The sequence below is a fragment of the Culex pipiens genome, chromosome 2 (genome assembly GCF_016801865.2).
Source record: "Culex pipiens pallens isolate TS chromosome 2, TS_CPP_V2, whole genome shotgun sequence".
Taxonomy (NCBI): domain Eukaryota; kingdom Metazoa; phylum Arthropoda; class Insecta; order Diptera; family Culicidae; genus Culex; species Culex pipiens.
Window position 1 is genome coordinate 117,194,091 of NC_068938.1, and position 15,415 is coordinate 117,209,505.

The following is a 15,415-nucleotide window of genomic DNA, read 5'->3' on the forward strand; positions in this document are numbered from 1 at the left end:
TTTGCTGGAGCTGGAATTGCTCGCTCCGAAGCTTATCATTCCACAATTATCCACGCTGAGCGACGAACTGTTGAACCTGGAATATTACGTGGTGTGCAACTGTGTCCTGCAGATAATGGGCAAAGTCATCGTGACCGATCTAACCTCGGAGGAACTGGCCGATAAGCTGAAAGAAACACTCAAACACATGCACGCGTCCCTGTCTGTTTGCCAACGCATTTTTCCGCACTTTCTTACGGATTTCTACGTCCACCAGCACCGGAAACAGCTCGACCGGAACGTGCGCCACCCGAAGAAATCTAGGTGGACCAGTCGTGGCAGCGATTCCAAGTAGAAACCGACGGTAGAAACTGTGCAAACTCCAATAAAAGGACGTAAACGCGATGCCCCGTGTGTGACAGATTTAGACGTCAAACACGCTCAAAAAAAGTTATTTCACTTTTACCTCAAAATCAAAGGGTCTCGAAGTTCTGCCCAGTCATGACGTTCTAGCAGGATTCTAGCAGAGTTCTTACAGAGCTGTATATTTTTATAGCTTTCAAGCAGAAATGTTCCATCGTTCTAGCAAGATTCTGAGAGAACCAGCTCTGCTAGAATATTTCGTGACTGGGTGGAAAGGTAGGTTTTGTTTAAGTAAGCCAATTTCTGGCAGTAAATACGGCATCAACGACGTCACAACGATGCTTGGGCTGCGCGAGGAGGACAAAACGAACCCGCTGGCAGGCGCTGCTCGAATTCCTCCAGCACATCGAGTCGGACGAGTAAATACTAGAGATCCTAATTAAGGAGACTGGTCGAAGTGAATTTGACGTACCAAACGTATCCAAACGAGCATTTGCCTTTACGCCCAGCAAAACTTATCAGTGTTGCCAAGCTCAAAACATACGTTGCCAGATCGATTTAGCCAGCTTAGACCAGTCTCCCTATTTAGGGTCTCTAGTTAATACATGGTGGATCTGACGGCGTTTTGCAACTACATCAAGACGTGAGTTTTTCAGGGAATCTATCTAAACTGTTTCAATAACGTTGCTCTGTTGCAGCTTTGCGGACACGCCGACGATCCATCGATGACGACGGACAAGCTGCAGAAGATGTACTTCCAGTCGATGATGCAGGTGCTGCTGGAGATTGTGGCGTACGATCTGGGTGACGAGGTCAGTCGGGAGAATTGAAGAAAGTGCTGACGGAAATGTTGGCTTGCGGCGATCTTGGCGAGGGCAACGTGAAGACTATTATGGCCATCTTGAGCGGTTGGTGGGTGAAGTCGAGGAGCGGTTCGGTTCGGTTCTGGATTTGATCAACGCAATTTTGGGACCCTCGCGGGCGGACGTTTCCAACACGTCGCGACCGTTGGTGGATGAGTACTTGGAAAAGAACACGGACAAGAGTCTGCAAATGAAGATTTCCTCGCTTCGGTTGAACATAATGAACTTGAAGGAGCAGGATATGGACAAGTTCAACAAGAAGGATTATGGCGGTGCGCAGCGAGCGTCGGACGAGTTGACCGCGACTATGACGTACACAAGTTCACTATCCGGTTCATGTACAAACGGAACTAGCAGAAGTCTGAACACACCCAATTCTACAACATTTTTTTTCCAGCGGATTATGAAGGTGTTGAAGATTATAGAGATGGGGCGGAAGAACTTTGATCCGTCCGCGCCGAAGTTCATTCCGCAGAACCGGCTGGAAATCTGGCTGGGTTGTGTGAGCGCCGTTGACGAGCACCAAGGTGGACTGATGTTCAATCTGGACGTTTCGCGTCGTGTTCTGCTGCAGATCACCGACATTAGGACTTTTTCTGTCTCGATCTGTACGAGATCATCCAAGTGGAAGACTACAAAGGTAAGGATGATGACGATTTGAATGTTCCAGAAGGACTTCCTGTCGCCGTAGTGAAGAGAACGAGGTGGATGAAAAGAAGCCGGCGACATTAAGTCAGATCCGGCGGTAAGTGTTTCATCTGTTTCGCCTTGGACTCGCGGTGTTTGAATTACAGCGGTGTTTTCGCAAGTGATTGTATCACTATAGCAGCGCTGGGTCCCGACTGTAGTCCCGATTCGCCCCAGATGACGGAATGTTCCGAGCGTGATGAGCGGAAGTTATCGAAAACAATCTTCGCAAAGGCACCCCTTCTTCGAGCTGCTAATTGCACAGTGTCAGATCGGTTAGATTGACCAGCGGAATTACGGTTCCGTTCTCTAGCATCAACGGAATCAGTGATGTGGAGGTGTAGTGTGATATTTTATACAAATAGGGCGTTTACTCCGACGAAATTGAGTTTCAGAACCTACGTTGTTCTTGGTTTCGCATAATTTACGCCAACCATCAAAGGAAACGCAATCTTCACTAACGTAAGGGCTCGCCTTCTTTTGAATGCAGATTGCAGAATCTCATGTCCTAAATTATTGTTTATTAATTTCAATTCTTTAAGCAATATTTGCATTTCTAAATCAATTTACAATAGGTAGTTAAGAACATTTTGGATTCAACGCAAAATTAAATTTAACTTGCGCGTTCTCTCTTTTCTCTTCTCCCGCTACGCTCCGTTACCTGCTCTCGCGCAGGTATGCGCAGGCAAAAACAAAAACAGTCTGAAGTGAAACGTTTGTGCGGCTATTTGATTTACTAGATACTTTGTTTATATTTTTCTTGTTGATCATTTCAGCGCCGTGGAGACTTGATAAAAACGGAACAGCTGGTGCTGGAGGATTCGATCGGTAATCAAGAGATCTTGCCGGCAGCCGGCCGACAATATTTTTCCGCCGAGGATGCGACCAAGCGAACAAACGATTGGCATCAATCAATCTGAATCATCAGATAAGTACATATAATATTTGAATATTATATTCAACTTGATACTTTGTGATTTTTTTTCTTCTTACTTTTTCAGGTTTGGACGATTTTGGCAGTATGATCAACTAAACAGAATCAATATTCAACTAGAATTTAAGCCGCTAAAGTTAAAATATTATTGTTGTGAACCATCCGTCAGAAAGTGAACAATTCTGTATGAAATAGGTAGGTAAAAAATGAAAGAAAAACTTTTAAAAACTATTTCTTAAAAAGCAGTAAATTTGTATGATAATCTTTAATTTACCATTTGAAAACTATTTCTGAAATAGTGAAACTGGGAGAAAATGTAGGATAAACCTTAAATAATCATATGAAAACTATTTCCAAAATAGCAGCGCTAGGTAAAAATAGCAAAAACAAAACCCTAAAAAAACATTTACAAACCCTTTCTAAAACAGTAGACGCAAGGTTAAAATTAGTTAGAAAAACCTTAAAATACTTTTTAAAACCCATTTCTCAAACAGTAAAAACCGAGAGAAAAAGGTAGCTTTTTCGCGAAAATTAACTTTATTTTTACCATTATACAAATGGTAATCTGACGAAACGTTGTTCGGGGATTTTTAAAGTTACCGTTGCTAACCACCCTCAATTCAGATGGTCGAACTTTATGCAAAATGGTTGGGTACCATTTCCGATATGGTATTTTAAAGGTTTTTCTACCATTTTTCAAATAGTGGTTACGATCTCTGAAATGGTGAGTAAACCATTTAACAATAAGTTTTTTTTAAGGTTCTCGTTTATGCGGGTAGTGTAAAAGATGCGTGATTTATGTTTTTTTTTATATTTAAAGCCACGGCAGATAGGGAAGAGTGGGGAGACTTGATCCCCGGGGACACTTGATCCCAAGCCTGTATCTCGTCAGCATGTGGGTAAACCAATTAGCTTTGTTCTAGAAAGTTGTGCGAAATTAACTCAAACTCATTGTAGAAAATAAAGAAAAAAAATAAAAAATGTTTAGATTGAGTTACACACATTTTTCTAAAACGTGCTGCAAAAAACTTCAAAGAGATCTTTTTTTCTTTGTTTTGATATGTATAGAGAACACTTAAAAATTATTCAAAAAAAAAAAAATTATACATAAATTGTTTGATAAACTTAGCAACTCCAAAACCCTTACGCATTTGATGTTAAATTTATCGTCATACTATTTTTACAATTAATTGTTTAAAAAATTGCGTTTAGGGAGACTTGATCCCTGCATTTTTACAGTCAATGGAATCAGCCTCAAAAATAATTAATTGGGCTGGGGTTTCATACATAGTTTCCTTTAGTATAGTTTGACTTAATTTACTGTAGTTTGAACTTTTTTCAAAAGATTTGTAAACAAAAATTTCCAGCTTTTGTAAACATGCTTAATTATGGTCTAAAAAATAATATTTTTAGTTTTTAAATATTTTACTAAACTTGTTATATTTTGAACACAAATGTACAGGTTTTATGTGAAATTGCTGTAACTTATAGCAAATTAAAAGTTTGGATGAATAAGAAACATTTTGCTTAAGATTTCTTCAAAATGTTGAAAGGGGGATCAAGTTACCCCTAACATTTTTAAAATGCCGGTTTAAAATATTTTTTTAAAACGCTTGGCATAATTCGAAGAGTTTATCTGATGTAATACCCTTATTAGCCAAACATAGATGAATGTTTAAGCTTTCAATTCATGCAAAAAGTTTATAGTTTTGTGAGAAATTGACAGAGTTATGTGCGATACAAAAAAAGGGGATCAAGTCTCCCCACTCTCCCCTACAACGCGACGAAGCCGTGCATGATTAAATTGAGTGTAGTACTACTAAACTAACCTTTCTCTCGTGTAAAGGCAATGCTGATTAAACACAGTTTTAACATGTCTGCTGTTAAACTCACGCTACCGACTGTAAGAGTAAAGAGAAGTTTATATTTTCCTTTAAATTATTGAGTGTTTAAGCGAAATTCGAGGTTATAAATGATTTAACGCATAATTGGATTCTTTATTTTAAACTCTTACAGCGATGCGGAGAGAACATTAATTATTTATTTGTTTTATTAAAATATAGGAGTTAGAAATTAAATTAAAACGACCGATTTGAAAAGCATAATTAGTTAATATTTCAACTTTTTCGTGTAATGGGATTAATCAGCATATGGGTCATTCCACCTGAAGTGTGCAAGAAAAAATGCAAATTTGAAAATTACCATCTCCGATTCTGCTCAAATTTTGCTCAAATCGGACCACCCCCTCAATTTTTGTACCCTCCCAAAAAATGGACTTTTTGGCGATTTTTGAGCAAAACCCCTATCTTCAAACGACGATAACTCAGGAACCACAAATCTTAGAGGGTTGGTCTTAGACTCAATTTTGAAGGAAATTGGACGTAGAATCCATTTCCGTGATCAAAATTTAGATTAACCTTTTGAAGCCAGAATTTTCAAAAAATATTGTTGTAGTTAATGATGGGAAAATGATTCTTACGATCATACGAAAATTATAGGCTAGTTTTGGAAATTTTCATTTTTGGGTCATATATGACCCATCAGGCCTGAATGGGTTAAAATATGTTGTCTACCTGTATTGCGCAATTGAAAACTTTAAATGGCCGTATCTCAAAACAGCCATATTTATTTTTTAAACTTGACCTCACCATCGTATTCCCCGTCCAATTTTACATAAGAATCACTTATCGACAGAAAGGAATATGTTTCGTTCCAGAGATATCGAATTTTAAAGTTTTGAGTATTTGAGATTACCTAAATTAGCTACACTCGCCGCATATGCTAGAAGCACTAGGGCGCGCTGATCAATAAATGCTACCTGGTTATTTATTGAAATAAGGCACTATTTCGCTACCGCACATGGCAAAAGATCTAGAATCCATGAGAATTATTTCATCTACTACAGCCAGCTCTACATTTGTTCTCGCTTCAAATTAAGGAAATAATTTGATTAAGTGGGAAGGAATAAAGAATTAGGAAAAATATGAAACAATAGATTTTTTTGTTATTTTGTTTAAATATATTGTAAAAACGTTGTAGCATTTGCAAATAAATATTAAAAGTTCAAATTTTACTTAATATGGTTCAATGACACTGTGATCAGGAAAAACAGTGCATTAAAAATTACCCAATAATTATTACTTAAACAAAAAATAGATTGTTCAAGGTATTGATTATCTCAAAATTGTATAAAATTATAAAAATAATTTATCTTACAGAACACCAGGTAGTAATTATTGATCAGCACGACTGAGTGCTTCTAGCATATGCGGCGAGTGTAGCTAATTTAGGTAATCTTAAATACTCAAAACTTCAAAATTCGATATCTCTGGAACAAAACATATTCCTTTCTGTCGATAAGTGATTCTTATGTAAAATTGGACGGGGAATACGATGGTGAGGTCAAATTAAAAAAACAAATAGGGCTGTTTTGAGATACGGCCATTTAAAGTTTTCAATTGCGCAATACAGGTAGATAAAATATTTTAATCTAAATTTTGATCACGGAAATGGATTCTACGTCCAATTTCCTTCAAAATTGAGTCTAAGACCGACCCTCTAAGATTTGTGGTTCCTGAGTTATCGTCGTTTGAAGATAGGGGTTTTGCTCAAAAATCGCCAAAAAGTCCATTTTTTGGGAGGGTACAAAAATGGAGGGGGTGGTCCGATTTGGATGAAATTCGGGATTTTTGCATGTTTTGATAGTCTCAACAGCTCTGCCAAATTTGAGCAGAATCGGAGATGGTAATTTTCAAATGCTGTTCCGCTTCAGATGGAATGACCCATATTTAATATTTTCAAATGAATACAATAACAATGGAAAGTCGTCACTAAGTTTTAAGCGTCGGCATCTGTGAGAATCGGCTAGTGTAAAATGTAACAGTTGGGAAAATTTCTGTCTAGGTTTTAAAATATTGTTGATTCGATTCAGTCTTAGACAGCCGGCTGTGGAAAGACTGAATCACAATTGAAACTTGTGTGAAAATAATTTTGGTTGGTCTCATTTTAATTTCAAAATTTGCGTTAAGTCAGGCTAATTTCTGTCATTTGAAACCAAACAAAACTAATAAAATAAATAAGCAAACTTTGATACGTCAAGAATATCCAATCAACAATAAAAAAAAATAAAACGATAAAGTTCATATTTCCGTTCCTATTGTGAGTCGATCATGCAGCATATGGAGCGTTCTTTTATTACGTAACGCAAAAAAAAATCGTTGTATGGAGCGTAACAGGAACTCAGAACCCGAACCCGTCAGAACTCCTCTCCCCTAATGCGTTACGTAATATAAGAACACTCCCATAATCTTCTCTCTTTCTACTGTGTGCTCAACATGGAGCGATCTCACCGCGCACTCCAACAGCAAGCAGCACCAACACACCGACAGCCTACACGCGCTGTTTGTGCTGCTGCTGATGATGATGATGATGATGATGATGACGACGAAGCACACAGCAGCATCAATGGCACCTCTCTCTCCTTCCAAACCGAAAACTCCGGCCGCGTGGTCACACAGGCACGCACACGTACACAGGTCATCCGCGACCAAAGCCCTGATCTGAGGGACAACACACAGAAGAGCAAAGTCGTCGCTCACTCTCACGCTCTCCTGCCCTCCGCGCGCAGACACTCAGCCAACCGGCTTTGCTTGTGCCGACAATCATCATCCAACCGCGTTCACACACACTGAAAACTGCGGCACTTTTTCCTGCCAACACCAACACTATTGCACCAACGACGCCGATCAAATTGCACCAATGCAACCGAAAAATCCGGATCTTTACGGCGGAGGCCACCCTGAACCGATAGATCTCCCGGCTCCCCGTGAGAAACAGAACCGACACAACTAAAACACTTATCAAATCACCGAAAAATCCCTTCAAAATTTACAAAACAAAACGGACGCGGGGGACACCGAACCGAACGCGGCGCAGACTCACACGCTTCTCAATTTTTTAGTGTTTTCTATGCATATAAAAAAAAAGATCTCTTGGAAGTTTTTTGCAGCTCGTTTTAGAAAAATGTGTGTAACTTAATCTAAACATTTTTTAACTTTTTGCTTTGTTTTCTACAATGAGTTTTAGTTAATTTCGCACAACTTTCTAGAACAAAGCTAATTGTTTTACCCACATGCTGACGACATACAGGCTTGGGATCAAGTGTCCCCGGGGATCAAGTCTCCCCACTCTCCCCTACTTAGTTAATATTTTTAGCTTTATGTGTAATGGGTTTTATCAGCAAATTCATTTTTTAAATAAATATATAAGGTTGGAAAGTCCTCACCAAGTTTCACAAACAACCTTTCTCACGCGCGACTTTTTCCAACGCATGAAATATTGAAGAATTTGCAGGGGAACTTAATTGAATTGTTCGTGTGTTAGTGTTAATGTGCGTCTGTTTTGAACTATACAATAATAAATTATTATTTAATGATGTTTAAATGGATTGATTTCATTTTTTTGAAATTTGAAATTAAATATGTCTTTATTGAACTTTCTTATAATAATTACATTTCTTTTACATGCTAAGTGGTATGGCCTAATGCTCTTCATCTTTGTTATATTTTTCGTTTTATTATTAACTGATCATATTTATTTTATTTACTTCAAATTGTTTTACATAATTGCATTGAATTGAATACACTTGAGTAAAAAAGAAAAAAAAAATCTTTTTAACAACTAATTATAACTTAAAACTAAAAAAAAAGATCCATTGAAATATTCAAAATCACTAGAACGAGTAAATTACGAACTGTATTTTAAGATGAATGCTCCAAGAGTTCTTACTTGTTCCTGGCAAGTTTTGCAACCACGCAGTGTTGTTGTTATCTCGATGAAAATGTTCAAAAGTTCTTGTGGTGAATACAGGTCACTACTGCCTTCGCCCGTTGATGTTGGTTGGTTTTCCCTCGGTTGCTGACTGAAGCCTGGAGGTGTTGTATTCTCTGCAACTCTTTGCCGCTGATTCAACGGCAATGGCTGCAGATTTGGAACCACTCGAACAGATCCCGCTCCAGGTGACGCCAAAGCAGGAAAATCCACGTCCGTGTATTGGTGTTTTGCGACGATTTGGTTGGTGCCTCGTCGTCGCTTGCTGGCGAATTTTTACAAACTCAGCACGTTTTGGGCAGCTCCGATTCTTGGTAGAATGGTCGCCGCCGCAATTGAAGCATTTCGCTTCGATGTTCTCGTTGATTGTTTCGCAAGCTTGAGTTTTGTGCTCACCTCCGCAGGTTGCACAACGACTCTTGATGAAGCAGTTCCTTCCACCATGTCCAAACTGCAAACAGTTCGATCATTGCGTCACGTCACGGTGCACTGGACGATAACGTTCCCAAGTCACGATGATGTTGAAAATTGCCCGAACTGCTTTCAGCTCAGACGGCGTTGTCGATCCTTTCTCGAGATGAACCAGGTACAGTTGATCACGATACTTGATGTCCTTGTTGTGTCTCGTCATCTTGAAGACTTCGATCACGTTCAACTTAAGAGTTTTGAGCTCTTCTTTCAGCACACTCACATCCATGTCGTACAGGTCACGGAGGACCTGTTTCATGGGGCGTTTACCTGGATCGTCATGGCTGTAGTATTCAATCTTTGTGTTGTTCAGGAAATCCCGAACGAAGTTGTAATCCTTTCTGGTAGGTAGCAGAATTTTGAGTCCATCAGCACACAAGCGAATGGAAGCTCGTAAAGCACCAGATTTGATAAACCCGGTCAGCCACTTTCGCACCGAATCCGATGACGATGTTTCCACAAAAAATGGGTGGCAACTTTTCCCGTCGTTCAAATTCTTCCTTCTCGCTCACGTCCACAGGGAGGGTAGCAAACTGGACGAATTTTGAGCGTCCTTGCTCAAACTGCCTGTTTTTGCAGGTAGCGCTTCAGCATTTTTTAGCTTCTTCAAATCTGCCGATCCTGCTGGTGAGGACCGCCTCTTTTTCTTGCCGTGAGGCATTTTTGCACTTTTTAAGCACTTTTCGAGAGCTAATATCCAGGAGTACCTCACTGATTGGTGGTCCACAAAATCTGGATTGATCTCACCAAATTCGTCGCTCGTAACTTCCGTTTTCTTTTGCACCGATACCGGTTCCTCTCGTTCCAAAACCGTTATCGAATTGATCGCGTCTTTCACCACAGAGCCCCATCGCCACTCGCCAACCCGAAGCTTAAAACTACTCCTTCTCCATCACAATCGCAAATCACAATTCGGGTACAAATTCGGTTGGTTCTAATTTTCTTCGCAACCCGTAATGCGCAATATCGTGAAACATCCACCAACCGGGTGAAAAATGGTCCAGAACTTGTATTTGAAAGCAGAACATCTGCTTGTCTGTGACTATAACTGTCACACACCACACACACGTTCACCCAATGCAGCATAGAGTAATCTACGTGCGCATGTATTGCGTGTACGTACACGATGGATTTCTAGGTTAAAATTTGTACCCGCCAGCAAAAACAAATGGTAAGCTAGTGTGCGTGAGATCGGGCTTAGATAACTCTATACCTCGATCATCTTACACGCCACGAGGGTGGTGGCTTCACACACCAACACACAAATCGCTGCTGAGCAGTGCACACTTCAACCCCTCTTCATTGCTCACCAACACCACCCCTCCACCAAGTACGACGAAAAGTGTCATCGGCAAACCAAAAAACTTCACACACACCAACACAACTCTCTCCTCTCGCCGATGCACTCGGAGAGGAAACGCAGAGAACCTTCTCAGGTTCTTTAGGAAAACGCGGCACTCATCGGATATAGTGGAAGAGGCTACAGCACTGCTGCACCAATACCACGCAACAAACTTCCTCTTTTCTCACAATACAGAAACACTCGCGAGAGGCCTCGGCTCAGTGAAAGTAAAATCAATATGGCTGCCTCCCACAAAATCTAATTTTCGACTTATAAAATCACTGGATTATCGCTTATTTCGGGCAGATTATACGAAAAACACAAGAAAGCCAGTTGCAAATCACTTAAACACAATTTCGTCCCGATATTTTGCGTTTTTCACTGTAATAACTGACTTCAAACACGCGCAACGCACGACCATGGCCGCACTTGAGCACTCTCAACTCTCTGTGTCCGCGACGCCGATTAATCCAGAAAATTTAATGTTGTTTTCTATCACACACACGCACGGAATCTTCGACTAAAAATGCTAACAGGTCAGTTGTTGAGAGTTTCAAATTTAATTCGAAGCAACAAATATGAGGGCTATGCTACTGGCACTGCTCTTCTAGATATAGAAAAAGCATTTGACAGTGTTTGGCATAAAGGTTTGATTGCGAAATTGAAAAGGTTTAATTTTCCGATTTATATCGTGAAAATTATTCAAAATTATTTGACGGATCATACGTGCTGGCGTGTGGATCATGTGGGTCTCGTGGCGCAGGGGTAGCGGCTTCGGCTGCCGATCCCGATGATGCTATGAGACGCGGGTTCGATTCCCGCCTTATCCACTGAGCTTCTATCGGATGGTGAAGTAAAACGTCGGTCCCGGTTTCTCCTGTCTCGTCAGAGGCGCTGGAGCAGAAATCCCACGTTAGAGGAAGGCCATGCCCCGGGGGGCGTAGTGCCAATAGTTTCGTTTTTTCGTTACGTGCTGGCGTCCCTCAAGGAAGCATTTTGGGTCAAATTTTATACAATATTTTTACTTCTGACTTGCCTGATTTGCCCCCAGGATGTCAGAAATCACTTTTTGCTGATGATACAAGCATCGCCGCCAAAGGTAGAAGCCTTCGTGTCATCACAAGAAGATTACAAAAAAGCTTGGATATTTTCAATTCTTATTTGAAAGAATGGAAAATTACTCCAAATGCTGCAAAAACTCAACTTATTATTTTCCCTCACAAACCAAGGGCTGATTTTCTTAAACCAAAAAGTCATCACATTACGAGGTAAATTAATGAGGTAAATTTAAAGTGGGAGGATCAAGTGAAATATCTTGGACTTGCTTTTGACAAAAACCTTACTTACAAGGATCACATTGAAAGTATCCAGGTTAAATGTAACAAATATATTAAATGTTTGTATCCACTTATAAACAGGAATTCTAGACTTTGTCTCATGAATAAACTGTTAATTTATAAACAAATTTTCAGACCTGCCATGCATTATGCTGTGCCGATCTGGACAAGCTGTTGCTTAACAAGGAAGAAAAAACTTCAGAGGATTCAGAACAAAATTCTGAAACTTCCTTCCACCAGTGAACTTCATCAATTAGCCGAAGTTGACACTTTGGATGTTATGTCCAATAAGATAATTGATGCATTTCGACAAAAATCATTGCAGTCTTCAGCTGCATTGATCCGCTCTTTATATAGTTTATAAGTTAGTTATAAGCAGGGCTGCGGAGTCGGGTCATATTTCAAGCGACTCCTACTCCGACTCCGACTCCGGCTTTCTGAGTTAAGCCGACTCCGACTCCGGCTCCGGCTTTCCACAAATTGATGACTCCGGCTCCGACTCCGACTCCGGCCTTCCAGCTCTAGCCGACTCCGACTCCGACACCTAATCTGTATTTAAAATATTTTAAAAATTTGAATTAATCACATAACTCACATTTCAGTTCACACTTGCACGAATACTGGGGTTATTTATGTTCAGGATGTTTAACAAAATTATACATACGAATTATGTATATTAACAGAATGATATGGAACCATACTAAGCTTGATAGATATGACACACTTAGTGTTCGTTGTTCTATGTTACATGTTTTCAGCCTTATTGAAACAAAAATCATAAATATCTTCAGATTTAAACGCATTTTCAGCACAACAATTTTCTAAATAAATCTAAATTTTGTTGTTTGAAAAAAAATGAACTTTTTATTTAACTACTTTAAATTTACATTAATTTTTTAAAGTTTATATGCTAGCTACACTAATTTTTAACTGTACTTTTTTAAAGAAATATTAGAAGAAAGTTAGCCTTCATGATCGAATTTACATATAATATAAATTTGCATAATTTTAGGCTCAAATTTTAAAGAAACACAGTAATCATCAAAGATACGCTGGTTTTGAAGAAGATAATGTTCAAAGTCACTATTTTTTAAAGCTCTTTTGAATTTATTTCAGAGGACGTACATGGAAATTGTGAGATCCAGCCCAGTACACACTTTAAACATATGAATCATGAGAAAATTCTAATATTTGAAAAATAAATTAAAATTATATCAACTATATCACCCCGACTTAAGGAATTTGAATGGAAAACAGTTAGAGTCCCACTTTTTGTATTAAGTCCTGTAGAAAAGTTATGCAAAGTTAACAAGTCCTAAACTGATCTGATTGTTTCAATAGTTTCTTCAAAAAGTAAAAAAAAACTTGCGAAAATTTTGTTAACTTTGCATAAAATTTCTACAGGACCTAATACAAAAAGTGTGACTCTAACTGTTTTCTTTTCAGAGTTATGACAATTTCCGTAAAAAAGTCGAAGCAAAAAATGTTAGTGTGTAGTGGATCCTTAAGGATCAACACTTTAAGAAAAATTGTAAACATTGAGGTAATCGATATATCTGATAAATTCAATGATTATTTTAAAATTAGTTGCTTCTTATTTTCGATATTTTTTGTTTGTTTCAAATGTTTTCAGCACGACACTTTGATTTATTTTTATTTACATACAAAATGAGCATGTTGCGTTCCAAGAAGTAGATTGATGTAATAGTTGATAATTTATTAGTAGACTTATAATGTAATTTTTACAAATGTTACACAGAAAAAAATATTCCTGTAAATTTACATTATTTATCATGTACCAAAAGGTATCATGATAAATGATGTATATTTACATTAGGTTCATTGGAAATTTACATTAGATTCATTGGAAATTTACATTAGTTTTGAAAATTTACATTAGATTTGGAATTTACATTACTTTTGGAATTTACATTAGTTCAAATCAACTAATTCTGATTGGCCAATGGGAATGAGAAGCTTGACTTGGATTGCAGTAGGAAAAGGGTGTGGCCTATGTTCTATTTTAAAATGATTGAAGCGGGCAGCAAAAGGAAATTTGGATTTTAAAAAATTGTTTCACAGGTAGGGGACGCTTTCTCGTCGACAGCCAAGTGGAATAACGCTGGACTGGAATCGAACGGACGACGGGTAGGATGTTCGGTGTTACTGCTGCTACCCGCTGCCGACTGAGCCATCTTCGCATTTTATAAACGAGCGGCTGAAGCATCAACTTGTTTAGGTCAAGGCTCAGGCAGTGGGCCAGCGAAGTATGAGAGCGATAGAAAGAGAACCAAATATAACTATTTTTAGTTCGGGTAGTTTTGAAGTCAACGTTGGCAGAAATACATTGGATATATGATTTACATTAAATGGGAATTTACAGGAAGCCGAACACGGGTAGAAATTCATCAGATTTGAGTTTCCATGCTCAACGTTTCCATTAGATTCATGATTTACATTAGATTTAGATTTACATCGGAGTAATTTCCATGACTTTTTGCTCATTACATCATATTTCAACATTACATTGAGTGAGTTTACATTATAAACAGCAACTACGTGCTGTGTAAATTTACATATTTTTTTCTGTGTACATATTATTTTTTTTTCGTTGAGTACTGATAGTGAACCTTTATTATGCTATTAACAAAAAGGATCAACTTAAAACCTTAGCAATTCTATGGTAATATATTGACATTTAGTTGTATTGAAAGTTTGCAAAATTAAGCTTAGGTAAGTTTTATATAGAATTTCCAGAGTTATATAAACTTTTATACTAAGTAGTTAGTAAACTTTATACTCAATCCAAATTATTATTTTAATCGGTCAAAGATGCCTATTTGGAGTTGGGAGGCTGGATTTATGGTGATTTGCCAACAAATAACTCTATTTATGTTAATTTTTCGAAAGGTGTACAAACTTTTTTTGAACCTTTTTTGATTTTTGTAATAGTAGGTATTTGTTATAGAACTTTTTATAGAAATCATCTTTTCATGAGCTTTTTGTAGCAAAATGTTCGGCATGAGTTTCTGAACAAAACGTAGTACTTGGTTTTTGTCAAACTTTAAAAAATGTTTCATCACAAAATGTGCATAGGGCTCAAGAGGTGTAAATACTTTTTTTACATACTGTAAATACAAGCAAAAAGAGACAATAAAGATTCATTTTAATATGGTTTAATTTTTTTACTACACAGCCGCAATTGGTTACTATTTTATGAGTTATGACACTGTAGTATCTATATATATAAAAAATTTCGACGGTTTTGTTCGAACGCGAATCAATTCAACACGGAACGTCGGATCGAGGTGCTCTTTGTTGCGTTGGGTTCGTTTAAGTCCAAGGAAGGTTCTTACGCCAAAAAGTGGCAACTTTGGCCACTCTGGAACCGATTCCGGAAAATCTGCAGATTGTATGGGAAAAAGGGCGTAAAATCAAATTTTGATCATAGAAGGCTGAATAAGAAAAAAAGGCTAAAAACGTCAACAAACGAAAAAAGGAAAAGACGAAGTTTTTCGGGTAAGGCTTGTAGTGTATATAAACATTGACAAGAGAGGATTAACAGATTATCATTCTGTGATTTTAGTGAAATAACACAATAAGAGCTTTCCAA

At 38.2% G+C, this 15,415-nt stretch overlaps 2 pseudogenes; both read left to right on the plus strand.

The window, feature by feature from the left end:
* LOC120417941 (uncharacterized) overlaps positions 1 to 15,415 on the plus strand; it is a 158,616-nt pseudogene that overhangs the window by 8,265 nt on the left and 134,936 nt on the right.
* LOC120417942 (uncharacterized) lies at positions 932 to 4,943 on the plus strand (annotated as a pseudogene).